The 13,994-nt window shown below is 37.4% G+C and overlaps 2 non-coding genes across 2 annotated transcripts; both read left to right on the forward strand.

Moving 5' to 3' along the window:
* Positions 1-4,464: 4,464 nt before the first annotated feature.
* On the forward strand, positions 4,465-4,571 carry LOC125494521 (small nucleolar RNA R71). Its single transcript, XR_007270768.1, has one exon. It is a non-coding gene; the product is annotated as a small nucleolar RNA R71 (small nucleolar RNA).
* Positions 4,572-9,173: 4,602 nt separating this feature from the next.
* LOC125494517 (small nucleolar RNA R71) lies at positions 9,174-9,280 on the forward strand. The gene has a single exon (XR_007270764.1). It is a non-coding gene; the product is annotated as a small nucleolar RNA R71 (small nucleolar RNA).
* The last annotated feature ends 4,714 nt before the right edge of the window (positions 9,281-13,994 follow it).

A 13,994-nucleotide genomic window follows, 5' to 3' on the forward strand; every position in this document is an offset into this window, starting at 1 on the left:
AAACTCCCCCAAGCTAAACTGTTGCTTGTCCTCAAGCAATCAAACATTATAGGAAGAAAATGATAACCTACAATATGGGACTAAAACAGGGTCAAGCACACAATCCAAAACACGGGAGATATCAATCCTACATGAACCAAGCATCGAGTATTAATGAAACAAAGCCGCATAGCACATCATGTGACCAATCAACTCGACAATCTTACCACAACCCTTTCCCCCAAGCTGGACTTAACAAAACTTGACAGACCTCACTATAGGTATGTGAACTAATACTCTCTTGTGTTTAGGGCGAAAATCAATGACACTCAACGATCTCAACCTATATATATCAACTCAGAAGAAGCAATACTCTTTAACTTTGACCTTTTGACTCACTTTCAACACAAAAATGCAACACACAAAGATCAAGAGGACTTTCAAGGGTTGTAATGAGGCTAGGGTTAAGGGTATGGATCATATTTTGGGAAATGTGGTGGAAAAGCCAATAAGGGGAGCAAATATCAATGTAAAACGGCCTAAAAAGGCATTCATCACAGCTTCATATAACACCATCATTACCACATATCCCACAATATTTTCATGCATAGTAACCCATTTATAACCTTTTCACTTATCTTTCAAAAATGTTCACTTTCTTTGTTCTTTCATTTCTTTTTCTTCATTTTTTTCATATTGCCAAAATCTCTTTGCACCACATTCAAATCGATGATAAAGCTCATTAATAACACTTTCCTTCAACATAACCATGCATTAACTACATCCATGTAATACAGTATGACCAAAACTAACACTTGCTCCCCCAAGCTAGGCTTGGGACAATAATCAAATGAGGTTAAGGGTTGTAATATGGGTGAAGTAGCAAGCAAGGGTCAAGAAAGCTCAGCCGGGCTAGAGACGGGAAATATGTAAACAAATAGAACTCTGGAGTAAAATCATGAAATGAACGCCTCAATCATATCAAATAGTGTACACAATCAAGTATCAAGGATGTACCAGGTCAAAATCAAGATCAATACATCAACTGAGGAACTAATCACTCATGAAAGAACATAACTGACACAGATTCGTCAGTTTATTAGGCACAGAAGCTCACATGGGTCAATTTTTATCTGCACAGTAAAGTTAAAGCCAGCCAGAGAGATCAAACAGTCTTACCACAGCCAATCAATCGTATCACAATTATGCTATGAAGAATCATGAACCACTGTACAACAAAGCTGTAGAGCTGTAGTAGAGATATCCACAAAATTCTCGAAGGTGTGCCAACAATAGTCCCATAGATGAAAACTATAATGAAATGAGCTATCTAAAATGCAACTATGATGCAACTAAGAAAGCAGTACATTTTTTTGGTTACACGTAAACTCCCACTCCTAATAAGCGGTACAAACCGTGCAACATCCTATGAAAGCAATGAAATCTACACTAAAAAGCCATGAAAGATAGAATATTCCTCCCCCAAGCTAGAATTTACAGTGTCCTCACGGCATAAACTAGTTTAGAAAAAGAATCAGAACCAACCCCGACAATCATCCAACACCAAAGTCTCCCACAAACACCGCAATCCACCACAAAAACCACACACAAATCCTGACAATCCGATGAACTAACAATTCAGTCAATGTGTAAGATTCTCAGCGAGATGGGAACAAAATAATCCAAGCAAAAATGCGAGATGAACATTAACAACAATTATAAGTGAGAAAAGATGCTTACTACCCAATGAATTGGGGAAAAGAGTCAAAATACTCAAAAGCATGTCATACTGCTTCACAAACGCGAACTTAGACTAATTTGATGCCTTCAAGAAGAAACCCCAAATCAATGAGAAAGGTTAGGGTTTGAAGTGTATGTAAATGGGGAAAAAAAAAGAAAAAGGTGGCTTTGTGGTGGTTTTGTGTCAAGTGGCCGAGGGTGGCTCGTCGCTGGCGGGCGGAAACCGGTCGGACGCCCGGTGAAGAAGCTGTAGAGAAGAGAGGGGTCGAGTGGGGCCTATGGGTGCTGGGAGAAGGGTGAAGTGGCGAGAGGGCGCTGAAGGGTTTTAGGGTCGCCGGCGTGGTCGGTTGTTTTTTTTTTGTGTGTAGGTTTTGTGTTGGGTCGCGATGGGGGTAGGGAGATCGAAAACCCGCGGGCGGACAGGAGGGGTGGGCTGTTAGGGGTGTTGGGGTCTGCGGGCGCGGGTGGGAGAGAGTGCGGGGCGCGGGCTGGAGGCTAGATGGAGATCCCGCGGGCGCGGGTTGGAGCTTGTTCTTTCACCTATAGTCAAAAATTATACACCAAAACCACTAAACAACACTTGTTAGCATGGTTAGTCTAATAAAAAATGAAGCTTGAATTCAAGTGAATTCAAAAACTAAAAGAAACTACGAAAAGAAACTAACTAAACTAAAAAAAAAGAAACGAATTCAAGTGAATTCAAAAACACAAAAATAAAAATAAATTGAATTCAAGTAAATTCAATATGCAAATATTTTTGTTCTTTTCTTTTGTTTAGAGAAATGAAGAGTAAAAGGAAAAAAAAAGAGTTAGAGATTCGGGTTGCCTCCCGAATAGCGCTGGTTTATGCAGGTCCCGCACGACCGTTTACCTCTGCATTACACACAGATCGATCGAACCTCTTTACCTGTTGGCATCCATCAAGGTCGAATTCTTCACTTTCGAGCATCTTCTCAATAGCAGCTACCTCATTGCTCCATATACTGCCATCACATGTGGAAGACTCAAGACAAAGTACCGCCTCCAAGGGGTCTCTATAGAGAGCTTGGGGCATGTTATCATGGCAAATTACATCAACCACATCAATACTCCAACACTTTTCCTCTAGCATAGGACTTTTCAAAGTAGTGCTTAGATTAAAAGTGACCTCATCATCTCCAACACATAGTGTAAGCTTACCATTTTTCACATCAATGACGGCACCTGCAGTGTGAAGGAATGGCTACCCAAAATGATTGGAATTTGCTTATCTTCCTCCATATCAAGTACAACAAAGTCCACGGGAATAAAAAATTTACCTACTCTAACAGGTACATCCTCGAAAATACCTAGGGGGTATTTAACAGAACGGTCAGCCATTTGTAGAGTAATATTGGTAACTTTCAAACTTCCCATGTTCACTTTTGAGGAAACAGACAATGGCATAACACTCACACTAGCCCCCAAATCACATAAAGCTTTATCAATGAACAAACTACCAATGTGACAAGGTATAGAGAAACTACCAGGGTCTTTTAATTTTGGTGGAGATTTATTTTGTAAAATGGCACTACATTCTTCAGTAAAAGCAACTGTCTCCACCTCGTTAAAAGCCCTTTTCCTAGTCAAGATATCTTTCATAAATTTAGCATAAGCATGCACTTGAGTAATTAATTCCGTGAAAGGAACTGTTACCTGAAGATTCTTGACGACTTCCAAAAACTTACCAAATTGCTTGTCCAGCTTACTCTTTAGGTGACGATTGGGGAACGGAAGTTTGATAGGAGGAATCTCAATAGCAGGCTTTTTGGCGTCATTGGTCTCTTCATGTTCAGTGGCTTGCTGAGAGTTCTCCTTGTCATTTTTAGCTTCAGCTGGGACCTGTTCCTTATCATTTTCCACACTCAGAGTATCATCAATAGGCATGGGTGGTCCATTGTAGTGAGAACCACTTCGGAGAGTGATAGCATTTGCCGAATCTGTAGGCTGAACAGGTTGTGCTGGAAGAGCACCTTGTTGTCGAGTAGAGTTCGAAGTAGCCAATTGTGCCAACTGATTCTCCAACATCTTATTGTGAGCAAGAATGGACTCAATTTGTGCCTTGTCAGCTTGTCGATCCTTTTGCATTTGTAGCATCATGTTTCTCATCTCACCATCATTGGATCGGCAGGAGGTGCTTGTTGAGATGGATTGAAAGGTGGTCTAGAGAAACCAGGAGGGTGTTGGGAAGGTGGTTGGTAGTACCTCTGGTTCAATTGTTGTGCTTGTGGTTGTGGAGTAGGAGGATTTAGGACATTAGTGCTCTTGTAAGACAAGTTAGGATGATTTCTCAACCCTGGATTGTATGTGTTGGAGTATGGGTTGTTCGGCTGATATGTTTGAAAAGCATTAACTTGTTCGAGAGAACTCCGACACTCTTGTGCCCAATGTCCAAATATGCCACAATTATCACACAAAATCACGGATGTAGTACCCAAAGCAGCAACATTTGCAGGAGAGGAGAGTTGCATATTGTCAAGCTTATTGCTGATTGCATTCATCTGTGCAGCTAATAGGGATATAGAATCTATCTCATGCTTCCCACCCTTGTTAGCTAGTCCTCGAGGATTACCATATTGAGAGTTGTGGATAGCCATCTCCTCGATCAAATCATGTGCAGCATCAATTTCTAGTTTCATGAATCTCCCATTTGCTGCAGAGTCAAGGATAAGTCTCGAGTTGTTCCCCAATCCATTGTAGAATCCCTGAACTAGGAACCATTTTTGTAGACCGTGATGGGGACATTCTCTCTGAAGGTCTTTAAATCTTTCCCATGCCTCATGTAAAGACTCATCAGTCCCTTGGGTGAAGTTTGTAATCTGACTACGCAACCTAGCAGTCTTCTCTGGAGGGTAGTACTTTCTGTAGAAAGCCAGAGCCAAGGTATTCCAATCAGTGATCCCAAGAGTGGCTCGATTAATCCCATTGTACCACATCTTTGCCTTGTCTCGAAGTGAAAATGGGAAAAGAATCTCCCGAATCTGATCTTGTGTCACTCCCTGCTGCTTAATGGTAGAGCAATATTGGCAGAAATCTTGATAATGAAGATTGGGGTCTTCATTAGGTCCACCACCAAATTGTTTTCTTTCGATCATGTTTAGCAATGCAGGTTTGATCTCGAAATTTACAGCTTCGATTTCAGGCATTTGATTGCTTCTGGGAAGTTCAGCCAAAGAGGGTTGGGAAAAATCAGTAAGCCTCCGAGCCATCTCTGATTCTGGTGGAGCAACAGTAAGGGGAGTATCATGTGACATTTGTGAGTTGTTTTATTCCTTTGAATTCATGATTATGTTTTTAACATTCTATTTTGCAATGGTCTTGGGTAGTTAAACACAATCACTTTCTATCACACAGAGTCACTCAAATTAATTCAGACATGGGGGAATGGAATAGGAACAATCATTTAAGTTTTATTAATCCTAACTCAAGCCTTAATTTTTCATATCTATCTCTTTGTAAAGGCCTAGTTAGTATATCAGCAATCTGATTCTCAGTTTGACAAAACTCAAGTTTAATCAAACCTTTTTCAACATTTTCTTTTAGAAAGTGATGTCTGATATGTATATGTTTAACTCTAGAATGATGCACTGGATCTTTAGAAATACTAATAGCACTAGTATTATCACAATAAATAGGAACACAATCAAAGTTTATTCCATAGTCACTAAGTTGTTGTTTTATCCAAAGCATTTGCGAGCAACATGCAGCTGCTGCTACATATTCTGCTTCAGCAGTGAATAAAGAAACTGTGTTTTATTTCTTGGTACTCCAAGAAACTAAACTATATGACTAAGGAATTGTACCATACCTGAGGTGCTTTTCCTATTTACAAGATCTCCAGCATAATCTGCATCTGCATATCCTCTTAGCTCAAATGTATCACTTCTTGGATAGTAGAGTCCAAGATCATTTGTTCCTTTAAGATATCTAAGAATTCTCTTCACGACAGTTAGATGAGATTCTTTTGGATTTGCTTGAAATCTAGCACACAAACCAACACTGAAAGCTATGTCTGGATGACTAGCAGTTAGATACAAAAGTGAACCAATCATTCCTCTATATCTTGTTTGATCAACACTTTTTCCTATAGAGTCTTCATCTAATCTAGTTGAAGTTCCCATAGGAGTGTGATTTATCTTTGAGTTTTCGAGGCCATATTTCTTCAATAGTTCCTTTATGTATTTTTGTTGGTGAACAATTATTCCCTTTTCAGTTTGTTTGATTTGTAGTACAAGAAAGAAATTTAACTCACCCATTATACTCATTTCAAATTCATTACTCATGAGATTTGAGAATTCTTTGCACAATGTTTCATTTGTTGCTCCGAATATGATGTCATCAACATATATTTGAACAAGTAAAATGTCAGTTCCTTTCGATTTTAGGAACAAGGTTTTGTCAACCTTCCCTCTTTTAAAATTGTTTTCTAAAAGGAACTTAGATAATCTTTCATACCAAGATCTAGGCGCTTGTTTTAACCCATAAAGAGCTTTATCAAGCTTGTAGATATGGTTTGGGAGATTACTGTTTTCAAAGCCTGGGGGTTGTTCAACATATACATCTTCATTTAAATAGCCATTTAAAAATACACACTTAACATCCATTTGATATAATTTAAATCCCATGTAAGCAGCAAATGCAATTAGAATTCTAATGGCTTCTAATCTATCTACAGGAGCAAAGGTTTCTTCATAGTCTAATATGACCAAGCACTATACCTTTCTTAACCATAAAATGACATTTCTCTCAGTTTAGAACTAAATTTTTCTCAATACATCTTTCTAAGACCTTAGATAAATTAGCTAAGCAATTTTCAAATCAATTACCAAACACAGAAAAGTCATCCAGGATTATTTCAATACACTGCTCAACCATATCAGAAAATAAAGAGGTCATACATCGCTGAAAGGTTGCAGGCGCATTACATAAACCAAAAATCATTTTTCTAAAAGCATATGTGCCAAAAGGACAAGTAAATGTGGTCTTATCTTGGTCTTCGGGAGCAATAGAAACTTGAGTGTAACCAGAATATCCGTCAAGAAAACAGTAATAACTATGTCCAGCTAGTCTCTCAAGCATTTGGTCCATAAATGGATGTGGAAAATGGTCTTTCCTAGTAGTCGCATTAAGTTTTCTATAATTTATGCAAACTCGCCAACCAGATTGGACCCTTGTAGGAACTAACTCATTTTTATCATTCTTAACTATAGTGATACCGGTCTTTTTAGGAACAACTTGCACGGGACTCACCCACTCACTATCAGATATTGGATAAATTATTCCGTAATCTAACCACTTAATTACTTCTTTCTTTACTACTTCTTGTAATGTAGGATTCAAACGTCTTTGATGGTCTCTATGGGGTTTAGCACTTTCTTCAAGGTGAATCTTATGTTGAACAATAGAAGGACTAATCCCTTTTATATCACTAAGACTCCATCCTATAGCATTCTTGTACTTTTTAAACATTTCCATCTGTTTAGTCTCTTGCAAGTCATCTAAATCAAACGCAATAATGACTGAGCACCTGTGATCTTGTCCTAGGAAAGCATATTTCAAAGACTCGGGAAGTGGTTTAAGCTCTAAAGAGGGTAGACTCAGGGGCAGCAAGTAGAGAAGGTGAAAAAGGACTAGAGTTAGATAACAGAAGAGTTTCATGGTCTGAATCTGAAGACTTAATGTGTACTGACTCGACATCATCTACACCAGTAGGATATGCGTGTAACCAATCAACTGTATCATAATACTCCTCATCTGATGGTTGTTCAAAGAGATTAAATATGTTGAGATCTACTGTCATGTTTCCAAAAGAGATTTTCATCATACCATTACGACAATTAATCAATGCATTTGAAGTAGCTAAGAAAGGTCGTCCTAAGATGACTGGAATTTGATTTTCAGGATTGGGAATGTATTCAATTTCAAGAACAACAAAATCGACAGGAAAAATAAAGTCACCTACCTTAATTAGGACATCTTCCACCACTCCCTTACGTACCTCAACAGATCTATCAGCTAATTGAAGGGTTACCTTAGTGGGTTTCAGCTCACCTAAGCCAAGTTGCTCATAAACAAGTGGTAGCAGATTGACACTAGCACCTAAGTCTAAGAGTGCTCTATGAATGGTTTTATCACCTATAACAATTGAAATAGAAGGGCAGCCAGGATCTTTATACTTCACTGGAATCTGATTCGAAATGATAGAACTCACATTATAAGCTATGAATGCTTTCTTAGGTACGTTAGTGGGTCTCTTTGTGGTGCATAATTCTTTTAGGAATTTGGCATAAGGTGGTATTTGATTAATGGCATCAAGAAGAGGGATATTAATTTTAACTTGTGAAATCGTTTCCCTTATCTTTTCAAATTGACCTTCATCTTTCTTTTTAGTGAGCCTATGAGAAAAAGGTGCTTTAGGCTTGTAAACCTGGTCACTAACAGTGAGCGTAGACTTGTTCTTATCTGTTTTATTAGCCCCTTTTTCACTAGATTCTTCTAAATTATCAGTGGCAGGTTCAGTTTTACTCTTCTTCTCACTAGTTATGAAAGGCGAACTAGGTATAGAAGTAGAAGAAGAAGGATTAAGAGCATCATCAGATATGTCACCTATGTTATTATTAACTTGTTTACCTGATCGTAAAGAATCACAACATTAACTTTTCAAATTATCATTTTGAACTTGTGAATTAGAATTCATATTCCTAGGATTAATTTCAGGTTGACTAGGGAATGTTCCTTTCTCTCTGTTCTGAGAAACTAACTGAGCAACCGTGTCCATTAATGTTTTAAGAGTTCTTTCTAAACTACTTATCTTCTTATCAGTTTCAGAATATCCAGGAGGAGGTTGTGTTTGGGAAAGTGGTGGCCTTGGATTACCTTGAAAATTTTGATTTGGAAACATAGAAGATTGAGGCATTGAACTGTTTGTATAATTTCCCACTTGTCTACTAGACAAGAGAAGTTAGGGTGATTACGCCATCCTGGATTATATGTATTAGAGTATGGGTCATTCCTAGGTCGTTGGAAGGCCATATTAGCTTGTTCTATATTATTATGACTTTGTGGCGAATGTGGCAAACGTTGGAAATATGATCTAAACCATGGCAATGAGTACATGAAAAAGATGCAATTTGGTGAGCTTGGGATTGTGGGACAGATAACCCTTTTAACTGATTTTCTAACAAAGTTAGCCTAGACTCAAGATACATGTTATCAGAGACTTTACAAGCCACCTTTAGCACTAGAGATTTGGCAGGAAGGTTACTACTATCAGCTCTAGTGGTCTCCCATTGTAATGTTTATCAGCTAAATTTTCTAAAATTCCCATGCTTATCAATAGTTTTACCCAAGAAATTCCCCTGACACATAGATTCAAGCATAGTTCTAGAGTTAGATCTAACCCTTCATACACCATTTGACACAAACGGGATTTTTCAAATCCATGCTGAGGACATTGCACAAGTAAATCCTTAAATCTGTCTAAATATTTCCAGAAACTTTCACATTCTAGTTGAATGAATTGGTTAATTTCATTCCTAAGTCTTACAGTTTTACCATTAGGGAAATTTTTTTTAAAAAGACAAATACAAAGCATCCATGAGTCAATTGAATTAGGTGGAAGACCATACATCCATTTTTTAGCATCAGTTTTAAGAGCAAAAGGAATAGCCCCTAATCTTAGCTTAGTCCATCATTAGTTACCCCAGGATACTGCATTGTAGCACAAATTTCATCAAATTCTCTAAGAAACAAATAGGGATCTTCAACACCAGAAAACTTAGGGAGTAGGACAATATTGTGATGTTTAAGCTCAAATAAACATTACGTATAGCAGGAAGTACAAAACAAGATGGTTGCGAGGACCTAGCGGGATAAAAGATGTCATTTAAGGTACGAGGGGGTGTCTCATCTCCCATTTTATCGTTTCTTAAGTCACTAAAAATTTTATCTAAGTCATGATCCAGTTCGGTACTAAATAAGCGAAAGGTCTTAGGGTCGGTACTCCGAACCTTCATAAACTAAATAAAGCAAAGTGACACAAATTAAACCAAATTTTTTTTTGTAAAGAAAGAAAATAACACAGAATATGAAATGAGACAGATTAGACTAAAATTTAATTGAGATAATAAGCAAAGTACTAAATAAGTAATAGAGCTAGAATTCACGCAAACAAACAATGACTTAGATCAAATAGGTGATATAACTCAATACACAACATCCCCGGCAACGGCGCGAAAAACTTGTATGAATAAAAACTAGTACCGCAAGTGCACGATGTACAATATAGTATCACTAGCAAATACGAGTCGAACCACAAGGATGATTAAATCGTATTACACTTAACACAAGCACAAAAAATGACGTAACTAGACTAACTACTACCAACACTAGTCTAATTATAGTACACTTGGTACTGCATCTAGTAATATCATTTAAAGAACACTATTAGAAATTTGAAATCAGGAACATATTTAGACTAGAACCTACAATAGAACATGTACCAAAATTAAGAATCTACCAAATCAAAACTATAGATAAACCAAATAAACAAAATAATAATAGAATACCACAATAAACTAAACTGTCAAACAAACAAATACACTTACCCGTAAGAACTAAAAAGCAATAACATCATGTAATATGATATAAGACAAACATGAGAATAATTCAATCTTCATAAATAAGTTATAATATGAAATCAGAGGCTATGGATTAGGTTGAATAAAGTAACCATCAAAAAAACGCAGCAAACAAATCGGTAAAAAAAATAAAACAAGAACAGATGAAAACTTTTGATATTGCCAAAGTTCACAATGGTTTACCAATAATTAAGAATAGCAAACTAGATTGAGTAGAAGATGATAAAGCAAAATAGAACAAAATTATTAATTAAAACAGAGGAACGAAAATACAGAGTTGATTACTAAAATAGATAGAGAATACTGAAATTGAACTAAGCTTCGCCGCCGTCGTCACCCCGTCGGCAATAACAAGTTCTAGCAAAAAAAAATCTTGCACATGAACTGAATACCAAAGAACCACAGAGAACTGAACCAATTGTATTGCCGTCGCTGTCACCGACGGATAAACCAACCAAGACTGAATTAAAAACTAAACCTAACACTATTGTTTGTATTCTGTTCTGCGAAATCTCTCACTTTTTCGCCCCCATAATTTTCATCAATTGGGAGTAATTATACCCAATTGGATCCCTCAATTTTTAGGAAATTACTTGCAAAGGAGAGAAAATACATTCTAAATTTTATCATCTTTCCTAAAGTAAACTTGAGAAACAAGCGGTAGAAATCTTGGACATAGACCTTTCTTGATGATTATTGTGCGTGAGAGATGAAAGTAGGAAAGCTTCTTGTTTTGTTTCGCAAGTTGCTGCTGTTATGTTCCCTATTTTGAGTTTTGAATGATGACAAACCACATTGAACTATTATATTGTATGCATGTTTCTGTTTACATGTGTAGGTGCCAAAGTACGAGTTCAATGGATAGAAAGACGAAGCTAGTGAAGCCAAGTCTTGAAGAATTGCATGAAGACCAAGATCAAGTTGTAGCATTTAGGTCTTAGATGCAATGTAAGTGGTATAAATGTTTGAATGCACTATAAGGGTTTGAAACTAGAGAGATGAGCTAGTTGTGGATGACAAGAAATCTCGATTACTTATCATACACAGCTACAAGTAAAACTTGGTTGATTGAAACAGTCTGGGAACAGTTTTGAACCAGTCCTCACGGTTTTACTTCATGCATTTGTATTTTAGGAAAGTTTTCTTTCCTCGTAAAATTGATTCTCAAAATACACTGATGCATGCTTTGTTGTATGAGGAAGATTTCTTGATTATGGTAAGTGTGTTATATGATATTATACTGAGTATATTTTCCTTGAAATAAATTCCATATTTTCTAGGAAAATATACTCTCATAATATCATATAAACATTTACTTACCAAAGGCTTATTTAAGGAGTTTTGCTAACACACAAACCTCAAACTTTTGCAAGCATATTTTCAGAATACTCTAAGCAAAAGCACTTCATCTCTTGAATTCTCAAATCCAAGCATAAACCTGAATACAGCATAGATCTTATATTACTCTCATCCTAAGCGTGTAAGGTTGTTTTGTTTTTGAGAGAAAAACTGATTGTATTTAAGCATTCTGTGAGTTCAGTTTGCTGGGGAAGTTGATCAGGGATCAACTTCATTTGAACTATTATAGTTGGTGGTTGAGTCGAACTTCCATAGGTGGAAGTTGGGGAATCATCTTGTACATAGGTGCATAAGTGATTGAGTGTAATTCTTTTGTTATTCTGAGTTGATTAATAAAAGAGTGAGTGCGTGGAGGACGTAGACTTATTAGAAGTCGAACCTCGTTAAATCGTGGTGTTGTTTATTCATTGCTTTTCTTTCCGCTGCTAGAGAACTGTTCTTTTACTGTTTTTACTATAATCGAAAAAGTTACAACATTCAACACACTCAATTCCCCCCCTCTTGAGTGTCTCTTGCACTAACAATTGGTATCAGAGCCTAACTTCTTGAAAGGGTAACACCTAGAGAAGGAGGACATAAATGACTACTCAAGAAATGACCAGTGGATCTGGAGGATCAAGACTACCAAAGTTCAATGGAACTAACTATCCTTGGTGGAAGAATTGCATGAGAAATCTGATCATTGGCACAGACTATGAGTGCTGGATGATCATCAGGAATGGACCAAGGAAGGTGGCTAACAGTTCAGATGGAACAGAGAAGAAGGAGAGTGAGTACACTACTACGGATCTGAAGACCTTCGAGAAGAACGCAAAGGCCATGTCACTACTTCAACAAGGTATTGCTGATAATGAGATCTTGAGAAGTTTGACAGGTAAATGGCTGCCCAAGGTGACTGCTATTCAGGAGGCTAAGGATCTAACGAAATTGTCCATGGAACAACTTATTGGGTCATTAATGACTCATGAGATGTTGGTGGAGTCAAAGGAGGAAAGCACAACCAAAAGTCGTGGGTTAGCTTTGAAGGGTGAGGAAAATGATGAAGATCTTGATGATATTGGTCTCATGGCTAAGAGGTTTGAGAGGAGTCTCAGAACGCAGTTCAAGGGGAAGTCTTGGAAGAACAAGGGCAACTTGAAGAAGACCAGTTCCAGCACTGGTTGCTTCAAATGTGGAGAAACTGGACACATGATCAAGGATTGTCCAGCATGGAAGAATGATAAAGGAGGATAGAGAGAGAAGAAATGACTAAGAGGGCTATGCTAGCCGCCTGGGGTGATTCTGATTCAGGTGGTGAAAGCGAGGAAGATGAAGCCCTAATGTGTGTGACGCACTGATTGGAGACATAGACCAAAAGCAAACCAGTTTAGGAAACAAAGGTCACATGTGTTTCATGGCAGGAAGCAGCTCTTCCGACGAAGAACAGGTAACTATCTCTAATATGCAAGAACAAATGAGATATTGTGATAGAGATGAGTTACTAGGTTTTATTGATTCTGCTATTGAACAAAATGTTAAAGGAATGCTGCTTATAAAGCTAACAAAAAGAAGTTGAGAAAGTAACTCGAAACTTAGACCTAAGTGAAAGCCGTTCTGCTGAACTTGAACTTATTTGTACAGAACTGAAAGAAAAAATTTCAGAGCTTGAAATAAGTTTGGATCAGAAGAACATTGAGCTTGAGATGCTAAGACCTCAATCAGATTTTTCAAAAACTGATTTTTATCAAAATAATGATAGAGGATTTAGTAAACTCAAGGAGGCTGAAGTTGAAGGTATAAATTTCGAGTTACTCAAACAGAAAAGCTTTACTTTAGAACATTCTGATTTAATTTTGGCTCATAATTATCTATTGATGATGTGGAAGAATTGTTCAATGAGTATGTGGATTTGAAAGCTTCTTTTGCTACACAAGTGGTTCTAGTGTTAATGTCGAAGACTTATGTTTGGAATATGAGGGTAAGATCTGTGATCTTCAATCCGAATTATAGAACTAAGAAAAGGCAAGAACATTGCGACCACTTCTGAACCAGATCCAGAACTGGTTTCAAAACTTAAGGATGAGCTTCATAAGGCAAAGTTGGATCTTGCCATTGCTGCAGAATTTAATGAAGCTCAACTTAAGAAACTTGAAACCAAGGAACAGATTTGAGTGATTGCTTGAGACAGATGAACAGGTTGCTCGATGCTCAGAGTACTTTAAACATTCTGACTCACAACCTGGTAATCCTCAGAGGTTTGGATTAGGGTATTCTGGAACC

Source organism: Beta vulgaris, chromosome 1 (genome assembly GCF_026745355.1).
Source record: "Beta vulgaris subsp. vulgaris cultivar EL10 chromosome 1, EL10.2, whole genome shotgun sequence".
NCBI lineage: Eukaryota > Viridiplantae > Streptophyta > Magnoliopsida > Caryophyllales > Amaranthaceae > Beta > Beta vulgaris.